Source organism: Stigmatopora argus, chromosome 6 (assembly GCF_051989625.1).
Source record: "Stigmatopora argus isolate UIUO_Sarg chromosome 6, RoL_Sarg_1.0, whole genome shotgun sequence".
Lineage (NCBI taxonomy): Eukaryota > Metazoa > Chordata > Actinopteri > Syngnathiformes > Syngnathidae > Stigmatopora > Stigmatopora argus.
The window spans coordinates 16,264,149-16,277,169 of NC_135392.1; the positions used below are offsets into that span (position 1 = coordinate 16,264,149).

A 13,021-nucleotide genomic window follows, 5' to 3' on the forward strand; every position below is an offset into this window, starting at 1 on the left:
GAAAAGTGTTTGTTTTTTCAGAAGAAAACAAAAAAATAAAAAAGTTGTCACATCTGGTTGCTGCAGATGTCGCCATATCGAAGTGTACGTCACAGCATGTTACAGGGGCCAAGAGGCTACAGTTTGATGCAGCTGTTATCCAAAAGGGCATCTTGAAAACAACCTTCTCATAGCATGAGTTTTAATCAGTCCCCCCTATGCTGTTGACACTTGGGGAGAAGGCACCAGCTTGAGGCTGAGTAGACCCTAAAAAGGACACTGCATAAGAGTGTGATGAGGTATGAGTCCCTCTCTGTCCAGCAATCACATCCACTTAGAGGTGACATAGAAGATCCATTTTTGGTATTATTTTATCATGCCTACATAATGTGCATTATTTTTTCATTCCTTCAAGAAAGTGAATGATAAATCAGTGATAAATTAACACAGAATTACATTTAGGGCTTATTTTTTTCAGTATCAAGTGTTAACTACCACCAAGTTAGACAAAAATAAACTTAAGTGTCCTGTAATGTCTGCTGCATATATTTTCCTTAGACATTTACATCCCAATCAGTTAACAATGTAATATAAAATTAAGCATTGCTTATTATACATATTTTATAGTACACCTACATATATTATTTCAAAATATATGTATTTTACATTAATCCCAGTCTATGTTTGACTTTTGCCTCACATTTTTAAACACAATGAACTTTGCTGGTAGCCAATATATGTTTTATCTGTTTTTTTAATGTTTTTATTTTTACTCTCTCGGCAGTCGAGGAAGGCCAGATACCAAAGAAAATAACATACATGCATGATACTGAGGGAGGCTGGCAGTTTTTTTTAGCATTTCATTCAAAAAACAAATACAGTCATACCTCTAGCTACGAATGCCTTTAGGTACGAAATTTTCAGGGTACGAAATTTTCTATATGCAATTGAGTGACTCGAGATACGAAAAAGATCCAAGTAACGAAATCCCCCAAAAAGTAAATGTATTTCCTTATCTGTTATTTTATTTAAAAAATATTATTGCATAGTTGTGTGAGAACAGCAGAACCAATTAGAGAATTTACATATAAACTACACCTCTACTTGCGAAATATTCAAGTTACGAAAAACGTTCTGGAACAAATTAATTTCGTAAGTGGAGGTAAGACTAATTCATTCATTAGTTCATTTGCCGTACCGCTTATCCTCATAAGGTCCGCGGGCAAAAAACAATTAATTATCAAATATGTTGTGCTACGATGATTTAAATGTGTTTTCCGCTTTCCGATTTCAGTGTGAATTTTGACATTTTTATGAACATTTTTGAGTTGGATACTTTAAATGTCTTTAAATGTAAAAAACGCCATGTACCGAAGCCACGAATGTTAAAGCCGCGAAGCGGTGAAGGATGACAGTATGCAAGTAAACCTGATTGACTCACCTTTGCCAAGAAATGCGTAATAATTTATAAGTTAGTTGATGAACATATTTGACACCTTTTTCCCTGGGTCTATTACTCAATACGAGTGGAAACGCTCAGTGTTCCATTCCGCTAGCCAAGGTCTATTTTCATAAACTATTAAACTGACAGCAGCGGCCCGGCGGATGACTGGTAAGCGCGTTGGCCTCACAGCTCTGGGGTCCTGGGTTCAAATCCAGGTCGGTCCACCTGTGTGGAGTTTACATGTTCTCCACGGGCCTGCGTGGGTTTCCTCCGGGTACTCCGGGTTCCTCCTACGTTCCAAAAACATGCATACTAGGCTGATTGGACACTCTAAATTCCCTCTAGTTTGGGTGTAAGTGTGCATGGTTTTCCGTCTCCTTGTGCCCTGGGATTGGCTTGGCCTAGGGGCAATTTAGAGTGTCCAATCAGCCTACTATGCATTGCCATGAGGTATGGGTGTAAGTGTCCGTCTCCTTGTGCCCTGGGATTGGCTGGCCACTGATTCAGGGTGATCCCCGCCCCTGGCCCAGAGGGTACTCGGTCGTTTGGTCGCCGGTCTTTTGGTCGCCAGGAAGATTATTGATAATTACCATTTAAATCGTTGCTCAAATTCCCTAAATACAAACTGCGAATTATTATTTAGTCATACTTAATGTCCTATTAATTATTAGGCTAAAGAAAAGCTCCAAATTTCCCGTACTGTTATTGTGTTTTGTTGGAGAACTTGTTAAGACCCTGACTGACGTCCCTTCCTAAGGGGACAACCTATGTACATACACACTCTTATACACTCACACGTCCGCTCAGTGAAACTGCTCAGGGCCATTGTTGGCTTTTATTGATGTGTAGACAGTGTTGTTTTACCTTGTTTTGTCGCCGGTCTTTTGGTCGCCCGTTGTTTGGGTCCGGGCGACCAACAGACCGCGACCAAAAGTCAGGCGACCAAAAGACCGGCGACCAAAAGACCGGCGACCAAAAGACCGGCGACCAAACGACCGCACACGGACCCAGAGTAAGATGGCATAGGCTCCAGCACCCCCCACGACCATAATGAGGAAAAAGCGGTTCAGAAACTGAATGAATGAATATTAAACTGATATCCATAAACTTGCCAGAGTTCTGTGTAATTGCGAAACACAACTAGGAGACAAAAATTGGCATCAACTGGAAAAAAAGAATTCCCCTGAGTGCCAAACGACTCACTGCACATTGCTAAGCACCTGCTCATCAAATTAAGAATAGCATCTTAACCACATCCGAATTTGACATGAATAAATTATAATCAATTATTTGTGTATATAAGCAACACGACTATTCCTACAGCGTAACTGTGACACTTAGTGTTTGCTTGCATGCTACTCGAGTCTGTGCAGCAGGACCCTATAACGCATTTGTTTCCAAAAGATACCACTGGCAGAGATGTTATCCTAAAACAAGTGAAACAACCACTCCGGCCGCTGGGCTGCCAGTCACCTTTGGCCTACATAATGTGACAACAAGCACCAACAAGAAGTGTATTAGCGGTTTTAAAGCCCCGTTGCCAAAGAAAAGTTAGCATCTCTACCCCCAAACGTCACTCAAGTTCACATGTTTACAGCCACCGCGCACACGAGCTAAAGGGAAAAAGCGTTTGGTGTGAATTAAATGGCATTGATAGTACCTGAGAAAGGCAGTCACAACGTCAGCGATCCGGTTACGTGTGGCACTTCATTCATAGTGAGGTGGTCCTCATCTGGGTGCGAGTCGGTGTGATAAGGGCAAGCGTATGGGGTGAGCATTGCAAGTGTGGTGATAAAGTAAGAAAGCTGGACTCAGTAGGAAGACAAGACGACTGGAGGGCGAGGGCGGGGGAGATGGGGAAGATACGGTGGGTGGGGGGCGCGCGCTTGTGTTTCAGAGTCTGTGTAAATGAAGGCGGGTCTTCAGCATGGCTACACAAACTGGACTCTACAGAAAATGTATTCACTTATTGCGGATTCACTTCTTCGCGATTTTTTTTAAATTATCTTTTTATTAAGTTCAGAAAAATGTGGAGAAAAAAATTGAAAATCCTTGCGATCAGGGTGTCCTCTGGCCCGAAGTCAGCTGGGATAGGCTCCAGCACCCCCAGCGAAACGAATGAGGATAAAGCGGTTCAGAAAATGAGGGGAGAGATGAGAATAATGTGAAAATCCACACTGAAACTCCTAAGCATTACAAGTATTACAAGAAGAGAATCTGGATTTCTATTGTCTTCTATTATTTTCTTAAGTATATTTTTTAGGTTTACACATGCTGATGGGGGAACAATGCTGCCTATATTAACAATGAATTCATTCATTTTCTGACCTGCTTTATCTTCACAAAGGTCACGGGGGTGCGGGAGCCTATGCCAGCTGTCTTTCGGGCACGAGGCGGGGGACACCCTGATTTGGTGGCCAGCCAATCGCAGGGCACAAGTGGACAGACAACCATTCACACGCACACTCATACTTAGGGGAAATTTAGAGTGTCCAACCAGCCTACCATGCATGTCTTTAGAATGTGGGAGGAAAACCAGACTACATGGAGGAAACCTACGCAGGCCCAGTGAGAACATACAAACTCCACACAGTGATGACCCACCCTGGATTTGAACCCAGGACCACGGAACTCTGAGGCCGACGTACTAACCACTCAGTTGCCAGATTGCCCTCAAAATGAATCAATCAATCAATAAATATACATGACAATATCAAGGAATTTATTTTCACTTAATTTTTTTCTTATATTTATCATTTTAACAACTTTGGTCCTCCATACATGCCACCATCATTAGCAAAGCATATGATTTACTTTTTCTTCAGCTAAAACAATTCATTCATTCATTTTCTGAACTGCTTTATCCTTATTAGGGTTGCGAGGGGTGCTGGAGCCTATCCCAGCTGACTCCGGGCCAGAGGCGGGGGACATCCTGAATCGGTGGCCAATCAATCGGAGGGCACAAAGAGACGGACAACCTTCCACACTCACACCCATACCCATACCTAGGGGTGATTCAATCAGCCAGCCTACCATGCATGTTTTGAGAATGTGAGAGGAAACCGCAGTACCCAGAGGAAACCCACACAGGCCCAGGGAGAACATGCAAACGCCACACAGATGGACCAACCTGGATTTGAACCCAGGACTCCAGGGCTGTGAGGCCAACCCGCTAATTCTTAAAAACAAATTTTTAAACCTAATTAAAAAAATAGAAATACGTTGGTAAAGAATGAATCGGAAATTGTACTTAAAAAAGGGGACATTAAACGTTGAAATTTCTTTGATTTTATTTCTCGCATAAACAACTGACTGTAGGCAAGAAGCAGCTAAGGAACCACATTCTGTTATTCTTCAAACAATAAACTAAAAAAAATGAAGATACAATCAATACTTTAAAATATACATATTTCATTTCATTTCCTCACTTTCTTTAATCATGACCGCCGAATTAATATTTCTTCAACTCTATGGTTTTTAGATATAGTATATATAGCACGCTAGATGCTAGGTGCTCTCAGTGAGCCAATGACAACGGACGTTAGCCTATGACGGCCATATTTCTTCAGAGCCATTCGCTAAATGTAACATAGTATTTATGATTGAGAAGCACTTTTGGTTATCCCTTTAATTTAGTTGGTCTGCTTCTGCTTCCAGAAATCACGCACATGACCTGGCATTTGCGGACGGAGTGTTTTAGTGGCGCTCTCTCTCCGATGGTTGCCATGTTTCTACAGGCCCCAGGCAGGGGACACCCCTGGTTGCAAGCCAATCGCAAGGCACAAGAAAATGGACAACCATTTATGCTCACACTAGGCCTAGGGGCAACTTAGCGTGTTCAAACAGCCTATTATTTAGGCTAGTTTTAGGAGGGGGGGGGGGGGGGGACCCGAATTCCAGGAGAAAACCCACCCAGGCCCTGGGGGAAAAACATGCAAACTCCACTCAGGAACCCACCAGGATTGAACCCTCAGCCTTAGAACTCTGAGGCAGACTTGCCACCCACTCTGGGGTGTAGTCTGCCTTTCACCCAATGTTAACTAGGACAGGCTACACCACCCCTCGACTTTGACATCGATAAACAGAATGGAAAATGAATAAATTAATAATTCATATGGGTTATAGCACTTAATCTGACCGGAGGAGAGTAACGGGCAAGCATTGCATAGACTGTGAGGCGGCCTGGTGAAAGAGTGGTTAGCGCGTTGGCCTCACAGTTCTGGGGTTGTAGGTTAAATCCCAGGTCGGTCCTCACTGTGGGGGGTTTGCATGTTCTCTCTAAGCCTACATGGGTTTTCTCCGGTTACTCCAGTTTCGTCCCACATTCCCAAAAAATGCAGGTTAGGCTGCTTGAATACTCCAAATTGCCCCAAAGTATGAGTGTGAGCGTGAGTAGTGACCCATGTGAGGATAAGCAGTTAAAAAAAAAATGAATGAATGAGTGAATGAATGAATAAATAAATACATAGACTATAATCAGTATTAGCAGTTCTATTCCAATGGGACATTTTGTTGTTAAATTTCTTTTTACAAGAAAAGGAAAAAAAAATCTGAAAGAAAAATAAAAGTTTAAAAAGTCACATTTGAAATATAAGACACACTAGCAATAGTCTTATTTTAAGTCAGCTAAGTGGAATTGCTATTTCATTGATTGTGTGTACCTGGCGTTGTTAAAGGCATACACTATTGAACATTGTCAATTGGCGTTTGAACAAATATGTTAGCTTTAATTTTTTGTGGTTGTTTCACCTGTTTATTGTTGTACTTTTGTGTTTCATCTATTACAGCTCCTTGTTTGTTACATGAGATCGTTTGGGTTCTTCCATTTTATATAGATGAACAAGAGTGATTGGAGTCAGGAACATGTCTTTGAAGTGTTGATCAGTTCAGAATGGTTTTAAAACATTCTCATCTCATCTCATTTTCTGAACCGCTTTATCCCCACTAGGCTCACAGAGGGTGCTGGAGCCTATCCCAGCTGATTTCGGGCATGAGGCGGGCATCACCCACAATTGGTGGCCAGACAGTCGTAGGGGCACGAGGAGCATCATCAACCAATAGAGAACCATCCTTTCACGTATCTGCTTGATATTGCAATTGTGGCCCCTTGGAGGTGCTGCAATTCCATGTCCTTCACCATCCTGATTTCCCCGCTGGACTTAAGTATAAATAGAGTGCAGTGCAGTACATTATGTAGGGTTTTCTCTCATCTCATCTCATTTTCTGAACCGCTTTATCTTCGCTAGGGTCGCGGGGCCTATTCCAGCTGACTTCGGGCCAGAAGCGGGGGACACCCTGAATTGGTGGCCAGCCAATTGCAGGGCACAAGGAGAAAGACAACCATTCACGTTCACACTCATATATAGGGGCAATTTAGAGTGTCCAATCAACCTAATATCCATGTCTTTGGAATGTGGGAAGAAAACGAAGTACCCGGAGAAAACCCAAGCATGCCCGGGGAGAACATGGAAACTCCACACAGGTGGAACCAGGTCCCCCACTGTGAGGCTGACACGCTAACCACTCTGCCGCCGAGCCACCAGTATGTAAGGGTGTAAAGTATATTAAATATAAAACAAGACAATACAGGGTGGCCTGGTGGCTAAGTTCGGGGGTCCTGGGTTCAAATCCAGGTTGGTCCAGCTGTTTGGAGTTTGCACGTTCTCCCTGTGCCTGTGTGGCTTTTCTCTGGATACTCTGGTTTTCCTCCCACATTCCAAAAATATGCATGGTAGGGTGGTTGGACAATCTAAATTTCCCCTAGATTTGAGTGTGAGCGTGAATAGTTGTTTGTCTCCATGTGCTCTGCGATTGGCTGGCCACCGACTTAGGGTCTCCCCTGCCTCGTGCCTGAAGTCAGCTGGGATAGGCTCCAGCACCCCCCACAACCCAACTGAGGATAAATTGGTTCAGAAAATAAATGAGAGAATGAATGAAAATTACTTTATTGGCTGGTTGCCTCGCCACAGTTGACCTTACGTTAAGTACAGAACGAGATATATGTAGTGCACATCATCTGAAATACAATAGCTGATAGGCATTCAAACAAATGTGTGTAGAACCTATATTTCTACTCTATGAACTGTCACATTGGTAATTCAATTAGTACTGTGGAGCTAGAGCGGAAGCAAGGCTGCAGTCTGAGCTCTGAGCTTGAGTATCAATGGGCTGCATGAGAAGAGAAGGAGAGGAAGCATCAGGTGTGAATTTGTCTGGGCCACTGGGGATTAGAGCACAGATCCTGTCAGGAGTTAAAGAGGATCTGTCAAGATTAGCCAGTGAGAAAGTGTTCGCTTATTTAATGTTTATATTAGTGCGACACAGTGACCTACAAAGCCGTTTTATGTGTCACGGCCTTTTAATCAAAATATTTCTCTTTCTCTCTTTTAGCTTTCATACTCACTGCATAAGTTGAAAATTGCAATTTTTTTCGATTGTACTCACTCTCATCTCATCTCATCTCATTTTCTGAACCGCTTCATCCTCATTAGGGTTGCGGGGGGTGCTGGAACCTATCCCAGCTTACTCCAGGCCAGAGGCGGGGGACACCCTGAATAGCTGGCCAGCCGATCGCACCATTGTACTCTACGTAGTTTTTAAAAAAAATACTTTATATTAACATTCATGCAAACATAAATAAAATTATTCATTCATTGATTTTCTGAACCGTTTATCCTCAATAGGGTTGCGAGGGTGTCGGAGCCTCTCCCAGCTAACTATGGGCACCAAGCAATTGGTGGCCAGCCAAACGCAGGGCACAAGGAGACGGACAACCATGCACACTCACACCCATACCTAGGGGAAATTTAGAGTGTTCAATCAGCCTACCGTGCATGTTTTTGGAATGTGGGAGGAAACCGGAGTACCTCGACAAAACCCACGCAATCCCGGGAGAACACGCAAAATCCACACAGTGAGGACCCACCCTGGATCGAACCCTCAACCCCAGAACTGTGAGGCCGATGCGCTGACCACTTTTAGGGAACACTGAAAAATCTTTAATAATGGTAATCATACTAAGCATTCAGTAGGTATCAAATGTATTCAACAAACGTAGTTGTCCGTATTCCAGGTCAGTTATATGATGCATCTTCTTTATGTGGGTCTTCTGGTTTTCGTTTTGGTTAATTACATCCTGTCACACATTACATCCACCAAAGTGTGCTCATCGCTTACCCTTACTGTTAGATGACCTGGTAATCCCATTTAAGTGTTTTGACTTAACGTGTTGCTTCTCACCTGCTGTCATCTGATGCGCACTTCCAAGCTTGCGTATCAATCTCATTTACAGCTCAGCTAAGCCAATGGCCCACATACCCAACTGATGAGTTTGATGTTCATATGTATGCATATATTTTGTGTGTGTGTACATGTATACAGTATTCTATAGGTATTTATTATTTTTACAGGCTGCAGGCCTGTGACCCTCATCCTGTTTTGTTGTTGTTAGGGACAAAATTTGCTCGATAAATTATAGGGACGTATATGCATGAATCTTTAAGCCTCTTTTATTTGAAAGTTGTTTTTAGTTTAAGTAAAATAGAAATAAAAAACTACAACAAAATGAAAAACATGCGTCAAAGTTAATCAATTGTGGACTCATTGTTGCCTGTAAGTTAGGAATTAGACAAAAGAGGCATGCAAACACTACAAGCACCATTAATAATAATAATAATAATAATAATAATAATAATAATAATAATCGGACATAGGCCCTGTCGTCATCATCAACAACAAAAAGCCTACTTGTCATCACACCCAGAAACTGTGTATGACGAAATTGGTGGTGCTTCTCCATAAGCTGCGTTTACTCGGCAAAAGACCTAAATAAGTGATAGTTACGGACTTGTCATTTGGCATTCTGCTGTTATGGATACAGGTCACTTACCTCTCACTGACTTTCACTTACCTTCAGTCAGCTAGTAGGAGGCAGATCACCACCCAAACATCTTTTCATATTACCTCAGAAGGGAATGTGTGTTGTGTTACCGCAAATTTAGAGTTCTGATGGATGTGGGGAAAAACTGTCCTTAAGCCTATTTGTCCGTACTTTGTGGGACCTATAGCGTCTGCCGGAGGGCAGCAGCTGGTACAGATTGTGACCAGGGTGGTAAGGGTCCCCTATGATGTTCCTGGCTCTGCTGAGGTAAAGAGGGCTGGCAATGTCTTCCAGTGAGGGCAGAGAGCAGCTGACAATCCTCTGGGCAGTGTTAATCACTTTCTGCATGGCCTTTTTGTCTGCCGCCGTGCTTCCAGCGTACCACACTGTGATGCAGTACGCCAGGATGCTCTCTACAGTGGTTCTATAGAAGGTTATCAGAAGCTTGGTGCCCAAGTTGTTCTTCCTAAGTACCCTGAGGAAGTGGAGTCGTTTCTGAGCCTTCTTCACTACTGCCGTGCTATAATTATTGTTATATGTATGAATTTACGGTATGTGTATGTAATTTGCTCAAGAGATACAAAGAGAATACCACAGGCTAAACTAACTTGCTTTCCATCAGGTACAAGGCAACAAATCCTCGGCTTCATAATGAGAAATAAGCTATACAAGTGACAAGAATCCATATCCGTGAAGTAAGAGGAATCGCTAAGTAAGTGGCACGAGTAAGCAAAAGAGCACACAGGAGAACGTGGATAACCATTGCAACTGCTAATTGAATGTGAAACGTAGGACTTTAGTTAATATCAGAAATATGTTCAAAACAGAATAACAAAGTTGAACATAAAGATTTATTCTTGATTCTTTTAAAATATAAACGTACAAATCCTTTTTTTCCACAGATTTTTTTCTGTTTCTAATAACGCCCCTGGCCCCATTCAATTTTTTTTCCCACATTCTTTTGGCCTTTGGCGTGAGGGGATGTGGCCTCGCCATAAAGGTGTTTGGGCTTGTGAAATACTACGTGGAAAGCGAAGAAAAAAAATCATTGAAGGCAAAAGAAAATGCAACGGAAAAACGATCTGAAAGAAAAAAAACATTAATGTAGAAAAAAGGATTTGAAACAAACTAGTTTTTGCTTTGTCCACCAACCAATACATTTGTTTCAAATTCAATTTACATGCCACTTTCTACCTTTGCCCCTCCAAAAGGCTTTGCAATTCCCTGCTCTTTGTCGTCACTGGCAAGCTGAAATCTTTGACCTGTGACCGGCTACATAGCTGCCGTAATCACGTTTGAAGACTATGGCAATTAAGGTGGACAGGAGTCACCTCTAATGTACACATAGACGCCTAGCAATGCGCATGGAGCCCACTAAATGCCTTGCAATTGCGTACGAGGTGTGAATCCAATTTGTGAGGATTGAAGATTAGGAAGGCTTGCTCGTGACAATTTCTGGACACTAAGCAGATGGGAGCAATCGCCTTGCTGTGGAAATCCCACTTGTACGTATTGTCATACATGGAATCTGGGTGACAGATGGCTTCCTGTTTGTAGGAGTCATTTCTACAAAGTATAATCCGCTGGCATTGGGCTGAGACATTTTTTTTGTACAAATTTGGTTTAAATCAAACATTCCCTTCATAGATACTCAAATTATTAAAATACTTTAAAAGTGTACACATTGGCGGCTGAGTGGTTAGCGCGTCGGCCTTACAGTGGGGTGGACCTTGGTTCAAATCCAGGTTGGTCCACCTGTGTGGAGTTTGCATGTTCTCCCCAGGCCTGCATGGGTTTCCTCCCACATTCCAAAGACATACATGGTAGGCTGATTGGACACACCTAATTGCCCCTAGGTATGGTTATGAGTGCGAAAGTCAGCTGCGATAGGTTCCGGCACCTCCCGTGAGTCCGTGACCCTATTGAGGATAAAGCGGTCCAGAAAATAAGATGAGATGAGACATTGGTGTGAATGTGGCAGACCTTGTTATTGTGACAACTCATTCATCCATTTTCCATGGCACTCATCCTCATGATGGCTGGCTGCAAATATGTTGGAGCCCATATAAGGTACAGGCAGGAGGCGGGGTATACTCCCTGAATTGGTTGCCAGCTAATCACACAATGAGAAAAACACCCATTTGCCTACTCGCTCATACATAGGGACAATTTGGAGAGTTCAATCACCCTCCCACATGGTTTTGGGATGTAGGAGGACACTGTGGTAACTGGAGAAAACACATGTAGGCACATGGAGAACATGCAAATTCCACACAGGAAGGTCCGAGCCTAGGTTTGGACCCTTGATATCGAAACAGTTAGGCCACATGTGTCAAAATTGGCGGCCCGGGGGCCAAATCTGGCCCGCCACATCATTTTGTGTGGCCCGGGAAAGTAAATCATGAGTGACAACTTTATGTTTTAGGATCAAATTAAAATGAAGAGTATAGATTTATATATAAATTTCCTGATTTCCCCCTTTTTAAATCAATGATTGTAATTTTCTAATCATTTTTTTCTGTGTTTTTAGTTCAAAAATCATTTTGTAAAATCTACAAATATATTTAAAAAAAGCTAAAATAAACATTGTTTTAGATCTATAAAAAACAATATTCAGGGCTTTTAATCTAGTTCTTTTAATCCATTTATAAAAAAAATCTAAATATTATATCTAAAATGGTCCGCCCCACGTGAAATCAAGTTGACGTTAAAGTGGCCCGCGAACCAACCCGAGTCTGACACCCTTGAGTTAGGTGGATGTGCAAGCCACTCTTCCTCCATCCCACCTTATGGAGACAACAGTTATCTAGTAATAGTCAAAAATGCACTCAGGTCAAATCACAAGCCCAGTAACCTTATTATTAGAGTCATATCTGTAGTATCTGGCCTCCAGAAAGAGAAAGACCAAATACCTTCATTTCAATCATTTTGATTGGGATTTGATTTTTCATTATTTTATAATTCAATATCAGGAAGACAAGATAATGGTGGCAAACTGAATGGTGTGTGATTTTCACACACATTTGCATACTAATAAAAGTAAATTAGATTTAAAAATCCACATCAATAGTCAAGGGGCCAAAAAATGCTTAAATAAAGACTGAACACCAGCTGATTGGCTATAAAAGGTAACAGCAGACAAAAAGAAGACCACAACAGTACTGAAGAGTGACATATGTCTTTAGAAATTTCATTATATATAACAAAGCAGTGGTATTATTCCTTGTCAGGCACCAATAAAAGTTATAGAACTTGCCTTTTTAATTTCCAACACAGCGGGATTTTTATAACACCATGCCAGTTGTTGACATTTACAGAAAAAAATCATTTGCTGAACCACTTGTCCTCACAAGGGTGGCGGGGGGTGCTGGAGCCTATCCCAGCTACTTACGGGCACTGAATCAGTGGCCAGCCAATCACAGGGCACAAGGATACGGACAACCATTCACGGTCACACTCATACCTAGAAGAGTGTTCTACCAGCCTACCCTGCATGTCTTTGGGATATGGGAGGAAACCAGAGTACCTGGAGAAAACCCACACAAGCCCAGAGAGAAAATGCAAACTCCACACAGGGAGGCCTGATCTGAGATTGAACCCACAACTGTGATATGATAACCACTTGATGGCCTCAAAAATTTTCTGAATGGAATTTTCCAATTACATGCAAGATAAATATTTTCTTGACTTTTTAAGAAAACAAGTTCATTGAATGGGCA

The 13,021-nt window shown here is 42.1% G+C and overlaps 1 protein-coding gene across 3 annotated transcripts in view; it reads right to left on the reverse strand.

Annotated features, from left to right (window-relative positions):
• LOC144075874 (sodium- and chloride-dependent GABA transporter 2-like) overlaps positions 1–3,258 on the reverse strand; it is a 45,538-nt gene extending 42,280 nt beyond the window's left edge. For all 3 annotated transcript variants that reach the window (XR_013300658.1, XR_013300657.1, XM_077603309.1), the window contains exon 1: positions 3,084–3,258. The gene's annotated coding sequence lies outside the window, so the exon portion shown is untranslated. The remainder of the gene's footprint in view (positions 1–3,083) is intronic.
• Positions 3,259–13,021: the final 9,763 nt, after the last annotated feature.